At 41.9% G+C, this 13,486-nt stretch overlaps 1 protein-coding gene across 1 annotated transcript in view; it reads right to left on the minus strand.

Annotated features, from left to right (window-relative positions):
* The window catches only part of MFSD1 (major facilitator superfamily domain containing 1), a 130,682-nt gene that overhangs the window by 69,843 nt on the left and 47,353 nt on the right, over positions 1-13,486 (minus strand). The gene's annotated exons all lie outside the window — the stretch shown is intronic.

Consider the following 13,486-nt stretch of genomic DNA (forward strand, 5'->3'; position numbering starts at 1 on the left):
CAGAGTGATTATACTCCCAAATTGGGGCCTACAAAAGCCTTTGGAGGCCTTCCATCTTTAAGATGGAAGATTAAATAAAATTCTAATCAGCTCAGTAGAGTGTGGTAATATTGTAGTGGAGAAAATTAAAAGTCCCTGTCTTTTAATTTAATTTTTACATACTGTAAAAATCTTCTTCTTTGAAAAAAAGCAGAAGGAAAACGCTAGCCAAAGCTGATCTCAGTTTCTGTAGACAATGGCACAAATTGATGATAAACAAGTCCATTCAGTTCCCATTTTCTCAAATACAGAATAAGTTTGCTGAGACAGCTCTGAATAACCTAATTAATGATTGCAGATAATTTGATAGAATTTTTAAAATATAATTTAAAAATATATACAACCAATGTCTATCAAGCTCAAAAGCAGTGTTTGAAATAGGCACTAGTTCATACATTACAGTGAAAATCTAAGTTACAGTGTGCAAATATATCTGTTTGCATATATAAGAAACATACACATATAGTTGTATGTATATGTAATTATAATTGGTACCTCTCTATCATCAATCCAAGTGTTCATATAGGGATTAGCCTCTCAAATTTCTAATAAATGCAACACAAGTTTTAGAACTCCCTGTGAAGTCCCCTCTATGAAAAGGAGGCTAGAAAAATTATACACATAAATATACATTTTCCCTCAACACCATGGATGTCAAGGGAGTTTGTAATCTGCCTGCTGCTATGGATAAAAAAGAGTAAGTTTTTCACACAAAATCAAACCCCCAAACCTATTCCACTTAAGGAAATGGTATTCACATTTACATTTTCCACAGATTATAGGAATCCTTACTCAGAAAATTAAACTGAGAGCTAGGCAGGGACCCAGAAAGCCCTGTGATCTAACAAAAGGCAACCACCTTGTAAGAACACTGTAAACAAAGTGAGACCTCAAAAATGTAAAATAATGGAATCATGCACCCCACATTAGAGACATATTTTTGTCACATTTGAAGCATTTTTGAAAAAACTGAACATTCATAAAGCTTGAACACTGAATGAACATCAAAAGGAATCTCAGTCAATAAAAACTCAATATCATTCAGATCAAGTTCCCAAGCCATAATAAAACACAATTAAAAATCCAAAACAAATAAAAAATGAACCAACAGATTTGGAAAATAAGAAATACTTTTCTAAATATTCCATGAGTTAAAGAATAAATCATTTTAAAAATAACAAAACACTATATTTAGAAATGGATACCAAAGAAAACTCTGCATATCACATGGAATGCGGACAATGCAGAACCTAGAGGAAATAATTCAGATATATTTGAAAGAAAGAAAAATTTAAAAAGTAATAATCTAACAGTTCAAGAAGTCATATAACTAATAAATAAAATGGAAAGAACAAATATAAGAACTGAAATGAACGAAATAAAAAACAAAGGTAACTAAATAGATTTAACAGACAGACACAGTAGCTCATGCCTGTAATCCCAGCACTTTGGGAGGCAAAGGTAGGAGGATCATTTGAGACCAGCCTGGGCAACACGGCAAAACCCCATCTTTACCAAAAATACAAAAGTTAGCTGGGCATGGTGGCAATGTGCCTGTAGTCCCAGCTACTCAGGAGGCTGAGAGGTTGGAGGATTGCTTGAGCCTGGGAGGTCAAGGTTGCAGTGAGCCATGATCATGCCACTGTTCTCCAGCCTGAGTGAGAGTGACATCCAGTCTCAAAAAAAAAAAAAAAAAAAAGGAAGCTATATAACTAATAAACAAAACAAAGTAGAAGGAAGGAGCTAATAAATGCAGGAACAGAAATGAAGGAAATAAGACAACAAAGATAATTAAATAGATTTAATAAAACCAAATGCTAACTCTTGAAAAGACTTATAAAATAAATAAAATCTTCACAAACCTGGCAAATAATAAATAAGAAAAGGCACATATCAACAATACTAAAAAATAAAAATTCAATATAAATACCGGCATAGGGAATTTTAGAACCTCATGAAAGAATACTATGAACAACAATATTATAATAAAAATGTATATGAAGTACATAATTTTCTAGAGAAATATTTTAAAAACTCAAGATGAATAAAATACCTGAAAAGATCTGTAAGCATTTAGAGACAAAAATTTAAAAATTTAATCAATTTTTAAAAAAATCAACAACTGGGGGCAAAGGGGTGAGAGGAGTTTATAGAATAACACTTCAGCATCACAAATTTTGAAAAAGAAAATAATGCATACATTGGGATGAACGATGGACTTGCACTACCAAATGTTAACCCACATTATAAGTATATTAAATCCACATAATTATTATAAATGACTAAAATGCATGGTTCCATGATGAAAATAGACTATTCTATTCAGCTGAATAAAAGGTACAAGAAAAATCAACAACAAAAACAACAATCTTTCAAAATGATATACCCATGTTAGAAACAGTTTGGCAACTTCTTACAAAACTAAAAATATTCTTACCATATGATTCAGCAATTGTGCTTCTTGGTATTCACCCAAATGAGTTGAAAACTTACGGCCACACGAACACCCATACATGAATGTTCATAGCAGCTTTATTTATCATAATTGCCAAAACTTGGAAGCAACCAAGATGACCTTCAGTAGGTCAACGAATAAAGAAATTGTGGCATATCCAGACGATGAAATGTTACCCAGTGGTAAAAAGAAATGCTACCAAGCCATGAAAAGACATGGAGAAAACAAATTCATATTACTCAATGAAAAGAAGTCAATCTTAAAAGACTACATACTATACGATTCCAACTATGCAACCTTCTGGAAAAGGCATAACTATGGAGGCAGTAAAAGGATCAGTGGCTGCCAGGGATTGGTAGGAAGGGATGAAAGATGTTAAAGAATACATCATTTTCAACAGCACAAAGACTTTTTGGGACAGGGTAACTATTATGTGTGATACTACAATGGTGAATATATGTCATTACACATTTGTCCAAACCCATAGAATATACAACACCAAGGGGGAACTCTAATGTAAACTATGTACTTTTGTTGATAATGATGTGCCAATGTGGGCTCATCAGTTGTAATAAGTGTACCATGGTGTATCTGGTGCAGGATGTTGATAGCGAGAGAGGCTGAGGAAATAGGAGAACTTTCTGTACCTTCTGCTTAGTTTTGCTATGAACCTAAAACTGATCTAAAAAATAAAGTCTATTTAAGAGGAAAAAAAAGAGCTACAATCTTTGAAGACTTTACAATTGTTTTACTAATCCTTTGAAGAAAGATAGCAAAGATCTTAAATAAAACATCAGCAATCTAAAACTGGCAATGTACTACATTTTTAAATTTATGATTTATTCCCAGAATGAAACAATGGCTTAACTTCAGAATATCTGTCAATGTAGAAGCTAGCCTAACATGTTAAAAAAGAAAAAATATAAAATTATTTCAACAGATCTAGAAAACACACTTAACAACTTTAAAGCCCATTCGTAATTGGAAAATAAACTCTTAGCAAAGTAGGAAGAGAAGCTAAAGCTCATGAGTTCATCAACGATGTTCTCTAAAAGATTACAAAAACATTTAATGATGACACATTAGAAGAATTACCTTACAATTGGCCAGGCACAGTGGCTCATGCCTGTAATCCTAGCACTTTGCGAGGCCAAGGCAGGTGGATCACCTGAGGTCAGGAGTTCGAGACCAGGCTGACCAACATGGAGAAACCCTGTCTCTACTAAAAATAGAAAATTAGCCGGGCATGATGGCTCATGCCTGTAATCCCAGCTACTCGGGAGGCTGAGGCAGGAAAATCACTTGAACCTGGAAGGCGAAGGTTGTGGTGAGCCGAGATCGAGTCATTGCACTCCAGCCTGGGCAACAAGAGTGAAACTCTATCTCAAAAAAAATAAATAAATAAAAATAAAAGAATTACCTTATAGTCAAGAAAAATTTAAGGATTTTCAATATCATCCCTTCTATTTAACTCAAGGTTTTAGCCAGGAAAACAAGGCCAGGAATAAATATAGAATGTAAAAGGTTTGGAAAGGAAGAAACAATCTTGCCATTAATTGCAAATGCCATTAATTTTTACAATGCTTTCTGTTGTTGGGTAACAACCACAAATTTAGCAGTTTAAAAAACCCACATTTATTATGGCACAGTTCTGTAGGTCAGAAGTCAGTATCACTACACAGGGTATCAGCAGGCTGAAATCAAAGTCGGGCTGAAATCAAGGCAGGGGTCCTACTTCTGCTCTCAGCTGGAGCTCATGATCCTCTTCTAAACTCATGTGGTTGGCAGAATTCAGTTCCCTGGGATGATAGCACTGAAGCTTCCATTTTCTGATGGTTGTTGCCTGGGGCCTGCTTTCAGCCCCCAGAAGCCGCCTGCAGTCCCTTCCCACTTGGCCTACACTGTGACAGCTTACTTATTCAAAGCCATCGGAGAATCTCTCCCTTCAGTCACCTAGAACTGTCTTAAATGGTATAGCATAATAATGGGAGTGACTATCCCATCATATTCACAGGTTCTACTGACACTCAAGGGAAAGGAATTATATGGGGTATGTACATCAAGAGGTGAAAATCTTGGGGGCCTTAGAATTTTGACTACCTTAGTACAGAAAATCCACGAGAGTGTTAAAAACTATTGTAAGATGATAGTTTGGCCAGGTGCAATGGCTCATGCCTGTAATCCCAGCACTTTGGAAAGCCGAGGTGGGAGGACTGCCTTACCCCAGGAGTTTGAGATCAGCCTGAGCAATATAGTGAGACCCTCATCTCTACAAAAAAATAAAAAATTAGCGGGGTGTGGTGGCTCGTGCCCACAGTCCCAGCTACTTGGGAGGCTGAGGTGGGAGGTTTGCTTGAGCCTGGGAGGTCAAGGCGACAGTGAGCTGTGATCAGGCCACTGCACTCCAGCCTATGTGACAGAATGAAGCCTTATAGACTCCAGAGCTGGAGTACAGTGGTGCAATCACAGCTGCCTGCAGACTCAACCCCCGGGCTTAAGTGATCCTCCCACTTCAGCCTCCCGAGTAGCTGGGACTACAGGCATAAGCCACCATGCCCAGCTAATTTTCTTTTCCTTTTTTGTAGAAATAAGGTGGCACTTATGTTGCCTAAGCTGTTCTCAAAGTCCTGGCCTCAAATGCTCTGCCAGCCTCAGTCTTCCAAAGTGCTGGGATTACAGGTGTGAGCCAATGCACCCCACCCAGATATTTTTTTCATGAAACTTTTCAAGTACATCCTCAAGTTAACGCAAGGAATAAACAGAAAAGAAGAGCTAAGAAAAAAAAAAAAATGAAGAAGAAAGAGGACGAGGAGCAGCAGGGAGAGCCAGAGACTCACTCTTCCACATAATATGACTTACTATGAAAGCTAGAGATATTAAAAGGACATCATAGCATGGAATGGTCCACACAGACAGACCAAGGAACATATCTAGGTGCAGTTCCTCACACACATGAAAACTCCATTACTTATTTATCATACTTGCCTCTGATCGCTCAATTTAAATAGACCAGCCATTTTCTCCTGGGACACTGACAGGTACACCTGGTACAAATTCTACTTTTAATGTTGTTTACCCCTTTAGAAAAGTTACTTCACCTGTTTTACTTCAATTACTTGATCTATAAATGGTACAGCTGTGGGAATTAATTTTGATGATCTATACAAGCTCCTCAGCACAGCTGCCAGCATGGTGAGCAATAGTAAATGGTTGCTACTATTGTCATGGTGGTTTTTGTTATTGCTGTTACTACTACTATTTCTTCATTGCTATGCAGGGGTCTGAGTAGCACCTTACCATAGTTAGGCAAAATGCCGTATTAGTTAGGGTTCTCCAGAGAAACAGGCCAAGAGGATATATAGAGAAATTATTTGCAAGCCTGGGCTGCACTAATTACATTCCACAGACACTTGCAGATGTGTCCACAGAAGTCAGGGATGCTCTTACAAATGCAGGTCTCCACAAACAGCAGCCAACACAAACCACCAGGTGGAGGCCAGCCAGTATCCACTCCTCCACCTGAGCACCCCTGCTGGCTGCAGGCCTCATGAGACAATTCTACCAGTCAGGAATGATGACATTGGTTGTTACACACCTAATGACTCTCATGTTCCAGCAGAATGTCCCCCCTTTTAAGTTCAATTTTACATATATTTTTTAAGATACTACAAGTTGCAACACAGAATAAACATTTTAATTGGTATGACACTGAACTATTCAAAGAAAATTATGCAATAGAAAATGTAACAAAACAATGTAGTAAACACTTAGTTACCTGTAACATAGACGGAGATGGAAAATGATAAACTGTAGTTATTTTCAAACCATGTATATCAGTCTTATTTTATTTTTATAGGGTATTTGTTTCTAATCACCTTTAGTTATATTTGCCTGGTGTCTAAGACCTTTTAAGAATGGTACAGTCTTAGGCCATATGAAGGGTGAGGGGGAAACTGGAAGGAGGCACTGAAGCATTTCTGGGGTGATGGGTGGGATGTGTATCTCGACTGGGGTGCTGATGGCATGGATTATACAATTGCTTAAACTCATGGAACTGCATATTTAAGATCTGGGCATTTCTCTGTAGGTATTAATTCAATTTTTTAAAAAGGTCACAGGTACAGGGACAAAAGTTAAAACACAAATCCTAAGAGGTTATAGTTGAAGGTACATCCTACGACTCTATTTCTTTATGTGAGGGAATAAAATCTTGAAATATTTAGCAAATTGATCCGAACTCCCCAGGAGTTTACTAAAAATGGTGAAAGGAAGTGACTCAGAGACCTCTGAGCCGCAAAGAGGAGTCAATTGAGGATTAGTCCTCCACCCGCATAATTATAGGGTCAATGCCTCAATTACCTGTGCTTATTCAGAGTGGTATTGACCTGGTGGCATCATAGTCTTTCTGGAATATGCTTCAGCCACCAAGAGATTTTGATTTTTCATCAGCATGTGTCCAAAGCCTCTGGGGTTACCCCTAAGGGTCAAAAGTCAAAATCCAATTAGATCTATTCCCTGGTAGCTGAACAAGAAAATAGAGATTATCAACTGACAGCTTGATGTGAATCTCAATGGATGTCTCAGGTGATGTGCCCCAGGGATCTGTGCCAAACATTTGTACTGACAATTCGGAGGAGGGCACAGAAGGTGTGTTTATCAAATAAGCAGAGGCCACAACACCTGGGTGAGATGACCAATAAGATGGGCCACGGGCTCACATTTCACATCACCTGAAAAGGGACATTGGCTAGGCCCAAGCCAATGAATTAAACTAAATTTAAAATAAACTGCCATTAGCTCAAAAGACCAACTGCCATGTACAGGGTGGAGGTGGGAAACCTGACCTGACAGAAGCTTATGGAGAACGCCCTGTGGTTTTAATTGGTCACACATGCATTATAAGCCAGTGTTGTGGACCAGTTGGTTAAAAGTTGAATGCTTTGATGGACAGATCCACAGTCTCAACACAGAGGATCTCCTTCAGCTCAAGATGCAGCATGTTCAGAGTGGCGGTGATGAACCGGAGCATGAGCCCAGAGGGGTGCCAGGATGGTGGGATATAGATACCTTGTCTACCATAAACAATTTAGGAAATGGCATTGTTCAGCCTGAAAGAGAGTAGACAGTGGTGACCAACCATTCCAGTTTTCCTGGGACTGAGGAGGTTTCCAGACCCAGAACTTTTAGTTTTAAATCCAGGATACTCTCTGGCAGACCAGGAGAAGCTGGCCACCGTAGGTCAAGATGAGAATGAGTAAGAGGTGCCAGGACACATTTGGACCAGGACACAGACTCTGATTTCCAAAGGTTGGAGGGGCTTATTCTCAGTCACACTACACAGGACCAGGGCAACTGTAGAAGTGACCCAGAGGCAGAGCTGGATGCAAGATAAGGTTGGCTTTGAGGCTCCCAAGGAGCTTTCGTGGATGAGTGAGCAGCACGCGCCAGGTCTGCCTGCGAAGGAGTTCATGACTCCCTGAGTACGAAGACCCCTTAAACACACACATATACCAGAAAATGCATCATGGTCAAAACCTCCACGTTCAGGGATGCTTTTAAAGGAATCCATATTCTATCAATCACAACAGTGTCTTCGTACATTTGAAAGTGCTTGAACACGTTGTGTGGGAGATGTGGGATTCATTCTTTCTGTACAGAATGCTCAGGCCTCAGTTCCCTTGCAAGCACTCTGAGCCCGCTACCCACCCAGTTCACCTTTTGAGTTTTCAGCCTCAGGGGAAATGGTGAGGCTGAACGGTGCCCCAAGATTCCTTTCAACTCTGTGATTCTAACATTTATCAATACTACACATATTTTTCTTTATAATGTATGTTGTTTTCCTCTGGTACTTGTTTCCAGTGCTGAAGTATTCTAGAAACTGACATCAATCAAAATGATAAAGATACAATGTGAAGAGCACATGTATTTGCTACTCTGAAAAATCAAAACTCTAAGAAGAGGCACCATGCCTGTTCTCATTCTGATAAGGAAGGCAAAGGAGGAGAACACAGGGAATAGTAGGCGGAGGAGACCCATCCTGCAGGAGTCACCAGACAGAAGAGGGTGGGCACAGCAGGGGAAGAGGGGCTTCAACCCCAGCCCAGCCCTGGAGGAGCAGCTGTGTTTGCAGGGAAGGGATCGGGGAGGTTGGTGGAGATACAAGCCATGAGAGCCAGGGCCTTGAAAGTGGACAGGTGCCTAAGGCCTGACTCTAGACACCAAAGACAGAGGCCTGGGGACCAGAGCTAGAGAGGTCAAGAGTCCTGATGAGGGCCAGGGAGGTTGGACAGGCCTGGGTGTGAATCCAAGCTCTACCCTTCCTGGCTATGTGACTTGGGCATGTTACTAAAACCCTCTGAACCTTAGATTCCTCATCTGTAAAATGTCACGCCGAAGGCTTGGCATTGTGCCTGATCTGGAGTCAGTATTCAGGAAATGTTTGTTCGCGTGGCTGCTAGTCTGCTGATTCTCATCACTGTCATCAGTGGTGGGACACTCACATGTCACTTCCCAGTCACTTCTCTTCTTTCTCAGACTCCGTGCTGATGGAGGCAGAGCCCTTGCAAGTAACAGAAAAATCTAACAAACAGGCAGAGTCTAGTAGGGGTTTGTTTTTCTCACATCAGAGGAAGTCTGGAGTTCAGCAGCTGCTGGGGTTGCCACTGGAGAGGCAGGCTCCTGCTCTCCTCCTGCTCCAACTTGCTCAGCATGGAGCCTGCCTTGTAGCACCATGGCACCATGGCTGCTGCACCTCCAAGCCTAGCATCTGCATTCCAGGAAGGAAGAAGGGGAAGGGTGAAGGGCAGAGGACAATAAGAGCACCCCAGCTGAGCCACACCTCCTTTTAAAGGTTTTCTCGGAAGCCCCACACAGAACTCTTGCATGCATGAACCAGTAGCAGGTCACACAGCTGCCCCTGGATACTGTGTCACTGGCACGGTATTTAGCTGGGCACATCACCACCCTACATGACCCTTGGATCTGGTCAGTAAGTGTCTTAGTCCATCTGGGCTGCTACAACAGAATACTATAGACTTGGGTGGCTTATACAACAGAAATTTATCACTCATGGTTCTGGTGGCTGGAAGTCCAAGATCAAGGTGCCAGCAGATTCAGGTTCTGGTGAGGACCCACTTCATGGTTCACAATGCCTTTTTGCTGTGTCCTCACATGATGCAAAAGATGACGTGTCACTCTCGGGCCTCTTTCATACAACCACTGGTCACCTCTCAAAGGCCCTACCTTGAGTGTCAGGAGTTTGAGACCAGCCTGGCCAACATGGTAAAACCCCGTCTCTACTAAAAATACAAAAGTTAGCCAGGCATGGTGGCATACGCCTGTAATCCCAGCTACTTGGGAAGTTGAGGCAAGAGACTCACTTGAACCCAGGAGCGGAGGTTGCAGTGAGCTGAGATCGCGCCGGTGCACTCCAGCCTGGGTGACAGAGTGAGACTCCCTCTCAAAGAAAAAAAAAAAATGATCTAGGCTGGTGGTTCTGAGACTTGAGCATGAATCAGCATCCCCAGGAGGGTTTGTTGAGACAGACGACTGAGCCTCTCCCCCAGAGATTCTCATTCCGTAGTTCTGGGATAGATCTAAGATTCTGCATTTCTGACATGTACCCAGGTTGTGCTGATGCTGCCAGTCAGACCAGACTGCAAGAAGCACTGGTTTAGGAAGTTGCAGGTGAGGTGATGGAAAAACTGTCTTTCTGTGTTTCCTCATCTCTGGGGCTTGAGGTCCTGGAAGGCAACCAGGCTAACATGGGTACATCACCTTGAGTGTTAGGACTGAAACATGTTAATTCGGGAGGAACACAAAACTCAGACCATCACAGTAAGGAAGAGATGGAGAACAGATACCGCGGAAGCAGAGAGCAGAGTCTGCCTCGGCCTCCTTCTCTGGGCACATCCACTTGTCACTTCTCCAGTTTTCACTGTTACTTGGGGGACTAAAAATCCATCAGTCCTAACAGCATGGTCTGAGTGTGCAGTCTCAAACAGGAGGCTAAGGCCATCAGGAAGAGAGGTGAGCGTGGGCCATGAGGCTGAGCCTTGGCAAGGAGCTCTGGGACTCCCAAAGCAAAAGTGGTTACAGTTAGCACTGGGCCCCAGAAATTTGTGTGTATGAAAAGCAGCACAATTGGAAACAGAAAATGACTGGGTGTTTTTTTTCTCAAGATTTTGGTGCAATTGGTATAACTGTTAAAAAAATGTTGTACCAGCTCCTCTGTTCTAAAAACAGAAACAAAATGACTAAAGAATGGTTCAAGAGGAAGCAGGCCTTACACAGAGTGGGTAATACTACATGGTTTGTATAAGGATTAAGAAATACAAAAGAGCTGGTCCTGGTTACACAGTGCCTCATTAACCATTCTGACAATTCCGACTCCCTGTCTCCCAGTGACTGGAAGGTATCAGTGATGTACCCACATTAGCCTGGTTGCCTTCCAGGACCTCAAGCCCCAGAGATGAGGAAACACAGAAAGACGGTTTTTCCATCAACTCACCTGCAACTTCCTAAACCAGCGCTTCTTGCAGTCTGGTCTGACTGGCAGCATCAGCACAACCTGGGTACATGTCAGAAATGCAGAATCTTAGGTCTATCCCAGAACTACGGAATGAGAATCTCTGGGGGAGAGGCTCAGTCGTCTGTCTCAACAAACCCTCCTGGGAATGCTGATTCATACTCAAGTCTCAGAACCACCAGCCTAGATCATATCTTTTTTTTTTCTTTGAGAGGGAGTCTCACTCTGTCACCCAGGCTGGAGTGCACCAGCGTGATCTCAGCTCACTGCAACCTCCGCTCCTGGGTTCAAGTGATTCTCTTGCCTCAACCTCCCAAGTAGCTGGGATTATAGGCATATGCCACCACGCCTGGCTAACTTTTGTATTTTTAGTAGAGACGGGGTTTCACCATGTTGGTCAGGCTGGTCTCAAACTCCCGACCTTAGGTGATCTGCCTGCCTCAGCCTCCCAAGCACTGGGATTATAGGCGTGAGCCACCGTGCCCAGCCAATCATGTCTAATAGCAGGAAAATACTCAGTAAAAGTAACAGGTCAATGGTTTTCTAACACATATCACAGGAGAAATATTAAAACCACTAAAAAGTTCAGTCAGTCTTCTGGATTCTGTAGTATCTTAATGTGTTTAAAGAGAGTTTAGGGTATGAGGTATATTAGGAAAACCTTCTATAGGTCTGCAATTAAATCTACAATTTTTAAACTCTAATCACAGCATCTTAGAGCTGTCATGAATGTTATAGCAAGAAATAATTTATTTGTACAAATAGATTTTGTGGCCTGGCGTGCTGGCTCATGCGTGGAATCCCAGCACTTTGGGAGGCTAAGGCAGGTGGACTGCTTGAGCCAGGAGTTCAAGATCAGCCTGGGCAACATGGCAAAACCCCATCTTTACTAAAAACACAAAAATTAGCCAGGCATGGTGGCACATGCCTGTAGTCCCAGCTACTCAGAAGGCTGATGGGGGGATCACCCGAGCCCAGGAGGTGGAGGTTGCAGTGAGCCAAGATCACGCCACTACGCTCCAGTCTGGGTGACAGAGCAAGACCCTACGAAAAAAAAAAAAATCTTAAGAGTTTTTGGTACCAAGTATACGGATAGGGAAAATATGTATCAAAAAGTTTTGCTAATTACTAATTGCTATTAACAATTACCATTGTTATAGCCCCGGTTCTAACGTTAACATGATATCTGTTATGGGCTCCATTGTGTCCCCCCAAAGTTCATACATATGTTGAAGCCCTAACCCCCAGTGCCTCAGAATATTACAGCATTTGGAAACAGACTCCTTAATGAGGTAATTTGTTAAAGTAAGGTCATTGGAGTGGGCTGTAGTCCAACATGACTGGTGCCCTTATAAGGAGACAAGGACACAGGCACACACAGAGGGAAGATGATGTGAAGACACACAGAGAAAGGGAAGCCAAGGGGAGAGGTCTCAGAAGAAACCAACCCTGCCTACACCGTGACACTGGACTTCTAGCCTCCAGAATTGGGAGAAAATAAATGCTGTCGGATCTGCCCAGTCTGTGGTATTCAGTTATGGCAGCTCAGCAAACTAATACAATATACGAAAGACTCTGCTCGTGATGAGTTTGGGTGTCGCCCAGCAGTCACTGCTGTGGTAAGCATTTGTGCTGTTCCACATACCTCCAGCTCTCCACCTCCTGGAGATGATGATGATATTGTACTTTCCCATCCCCTGAAGAAGTTAAGCACCACCTATGACATGCTTTTGTCAATAAAAGGTGAGCAGAAGTAACAATATCACTCCTGAACAGAAACTCTAAGGGCCTAAGCATAATTCACCCTGTTCTCTTTTTCCTCAGTTGTAGCAACAAGAAATGCTCCAGAAGCAGCTGCTCCACCGGCCTGCCCTGTGGAATAAGAACACTGACAATGCTATGGTAAAACCCCTAGCCAAGCCATAATGGACTTGTGATGAGAGCAACAAATAAACCTTTTTCATCTTAGGCCCTGAGATGTAGGCATCGTTTGTTATTGCAGCATATCCTAGACTACCCTGACTACCACATTAGTTTACTTACGATTCAAAATAGGAGTCATCTCATTTACCAAATTCCAGACATTCATTTGTTTCATTTAGCTCAGAACAATAAGCATATCAATTAAACTCTGATCTTTGGTGGTTTGGATTTTTTTTTAACTTAAAATATCTGGTAATAAGGCCATGCATGATACATGCATGATGGTAAGAAGGCATAAGCCTTCTTTCAGAAGGTGGGAAGATGCTACTGAGATTAGCCCAAAGAAAGGACAGCTTAGCAAGGTTCTCTGCACCAGGTAGGCACAGGAAAAAGAGAATAAAACTACGGAGTTTCAAACCAGCAGTTCCCTCTGATTACCATATAATTCTTCCTACACCCAGCACTTTACACAGAAGAGACTGAGCCAGTTTGAGTCGTTGAGCTGGGACTAGACCCCATGCCTTCTGACTCTCAGACCAGAG

This window comes from Chlorocebus sabaeus, chromosome 15, assembly GCF_047675955.1.
Source record: "Chlorocebus sabaeus isolate Y175 chromosome 15, mChlSab1.0.hap1, whole genome shotgun sequence".
Taxonomy (NCBI): Eukaryota; Metazoa; Chordata; class Mammalia; order Primates; family Cercopithecidae; genus Chlorocebus; species Chlorocebus sabaeus.